The 3206-nt window shown below is 35.5% G+C and overlaps 1 pseudogene; it reads left to right on the forward strand.

Moving 5' to 3' along the window:
• Positions 1–1348: 1348 nt before the first annotated feature.
• On the forward strand, positions 1349–2238 carry LOC147401521 (pentatricopeptide repeat-containing protein At3g04130, mitochondrial-like; annotated as a pseudogene).
• The last annotated feature ends 968 nt before the right edge of the window (positions 2239–3206 follow it).

A 3206-nucleotide genomic window follows, 5' to 3' on the forward strand; every position in this document is an offset into this window, starting at 1 on the left:
AGCTCGTTGTGATTTCAGATCGCGTGGCACTTGTAAGTCATGATGACCTACTAGTAAGTCTAGAAAATTCATATGCGCACACAGGTATCACAAGAAGGCAACAATTTTTTATGAACTCCGATCTCTTAACTCTTTCCAATTGCAACCTTGAGATGAACTTAGGGACTCCCATTTTAGTCAATCGAGGGTTATCCCAAGTGAAACCCCAAATATCATGTACACCCTCCATTAACTATTGAAATATTTCCCACTCCATTTGTTTTATCCAATTTTCACTAGTTTCCTCCTCATCTTTATCAATTTCTCTTGGGGAATAATGTTCCAGGTAAAGGTCATGGTTATGAAAACCTTACCCATACTCATATATGATATATAATTCTCCCATTTTGCACTTGTCAAAATTTTCAACTCGTCACCCCAATTGTGGTTGGTTCCTATTGATGAATGGAATCCTATAAAGCTTTCTCCAACCTCCTTCGGTCATTCCATAGCCTTTGGACCTCTCATCCAACACTCTTACAACATTCCTAGACATAGAAATCGCAAATTTAGGTTAAAACTTGATAAATTCTCGAAATTCACGAAGTCTATAAAGAATAATCAAAATACCTCTGATATTAAATTATATTTAGAAACCATGTCATGCATAAGAAATGAGCCTCCAGACATCAAACACAACAATCTAGGACAAAACAGATCATTCAGCAAATATATATATATATATATACATGGGCGGATTTACAATGTGGGCAATGGGGGCAATTGATCCCACAAGACTTTTTGAAATCTATAGGGAGGTAGTCATAATTTAAAAAAAAATAAATAGTTCTACTAGTTTGCCCCCAAGAAAATTTTGGAATTTTTCATATTAGTAATTTATCCCCATAGAATTTTAAAGTAGTTGAAGGACTTAAGAATTAATATTCAATTTCTCCTCTATAGCCTTAGTTTCCTCATTTTCTCCAAGACTCCAACTCTCTCATGGTCTCCTACAAGCCCAAGATGACTCCACGTCTCCATTAGCCGACAAGGCGACAACCACCACTCCACTTAACACTCGTCTGGTCCAATCTAGGTATTCCCTCTCTGTGTGTGTCAAAAAAACTGTTCTTCTGGAACGAGGGAGAGAAAGAACAAAGCGTTAAAGAGACTTTTGAAGAGATTCATCATTTTTTTTTTAAATGTGTTTTGAGGATCATTTTCAATAATTAGGAGTTAGGACTAATGATCGACTTTTTTTTTAAAACTATTAAAAGCTTTTTAATTTCTAGAAATGTTTGTAATTCTAATCCTTCACGAACTTAATATCACTAAATTTTGTGTATTTTTTTAAGTTGAAACGAATTTGATGATTTGCTTGGAGCTGAAATCACACATTCCCCCAAATGGCCACACCTTTAATATCTTCATCCATGGTTGGTGCAAAGCTAGAAGGGTTGATGAAGCACATTGGACAATCCAAGAGATGAAGGACATGGATGTCACCCCCGTGTCATCAGCTACTCAATAATCATCCAAGCCTATTGTTATCTATTCAACTTTCGGAAGGTTTATGAGATCCTCGATGAGATGCAAGATCAAGGGTGCCCCCCAAATGTTGTCACTTACACCACTATCATGTATTCTTTTGCTATGTCGGAGGAAGTTGAGGAAGCCTTGCAGATATATGAGAGAATGAAAATGGTTGGATGTAAACCAGATACTCTCTTTTACAATTCGTTAATTTACATACTAGGGAGAGCGGGTTGGTTACAAAAGGTTTCTCATGTTTTTGAGGTGGAGATGCCAACGAACGACATTCTCCCAAATTCGTCTACTTATAATACCATGATTGCAATGTTTTGCCATCATTCTCATGAACAAAATGCCTTAAATGTCCTCAAGGATATGGAAAAGTCGGAATTTTGTAAACCCGATCTTCTAACATACCATCCGTTGCTCAAGCTATGCTTTAAAAATGGAAAGACAGATTGTAATTTGAATAATTTATTGGATGACATGATCAACAAGCATCATATCGGTCTTGATCTTTCAACATACATGCTTTTACTTCATGGGCTTTGTAGGGCAAACAAATGTGAGAGGGCTTATTTAATTTTTGAGGAGATGATTAATCAAGAAATAACACCTCGATATCAAACATGTCGTTTACTTTTGGATGAAGTCAAACAAAAGAATATACATGATATTGTTGAGAGGATTGAGGTTGTGATGAAGCAAATGAAGTCTTCCAAATAGCAACTAACAAAGGGTCAACATGTCTGTACTTGTGCTGTTATGATTTGTCTGACAAGCTATATGTGCTGCTTTTGTTTTGACATACTAATAGTTTTTATATGAAAATTAAGACGTAAATGCATATCTGCACACATTTGCTTCTCTCTGACTATTAAAGACTGTTGTTTTTAAGTGAATGTTGTTTGTGATGTTTGAGGGGCTCGTAATCGTTTGCCTCTTCTTGGCTTTGTTTTGGTTTTAAGGTGATTGTCTTGGCAGTCATTTCTTTAGTTTTTCTTTCAATAAAATTAAACTTTTACCTATAAAAAAGAAATTGTTATCGATTTGTTCTATCTATAATAAATTCAAGGAAATAGGGTTTGAGGTCCTCTAAATAAATAGCTGAGATAGGAGATACTTCTTGGGATTCTCAAGAAAAATGAATCCCCCCCCCCCCCCCTAAAAAAAAGAAAAATTGTTTATTGAAAAAGTGAAAAATGAATCCCTAGAAAACTTGTGCTAATCCTTAAGTGTAGTTGACTTTAGTAAACTTGTGTTTTTAAAAGGGGGTTCATTGGTTTATGTTATTTGCGGTCGATGGGACTAGAAATATTAATATTATATTGTCAATGTTATTCTTTTTGTTGCACCTTTTGACTGAAATCATTGATGGTTGTGGGTTTTTTAACTGTAAGATTTGATAATTGGTGTCTTAATATCTATGTTTAGGAGACCCGAGAATCGAATCAAACTGAACTAAGATTGGTTTGGGTTGATTGGGTTCTAGGGAGTAGTATGATCGATTCCAATTCAGAATTTGTAGAATCGATCAAGTTTGGTTCGATTCCAATTTTACTCCCAACCCAAACCAAACTGAATTGTGTACACCCTTACCACTAAGTAAGAGAAAGTTGATCGATAAGGTTTGAACAAACACAACAAGAGATCACCTTCCAGAAGAGAAAGCTTGTTGAGAAGTTCTAGAAGGG

This window comes from Akebia trifoliata, chromosome 5 (genome assembly GCF_017979445.1).
Source record: "Akebia trifoliata isolate Shusen 1 chromosome 5, ASM1797944v1, whole genome shotgun sequence".
Classification (NCBI taxonomy): Eukaryota; Viridiplantae; Streptophyta; class Magnoliopsida; order Ranunculales; family Lardizabalaceae; genus Akebia; species Akebia trifoliata.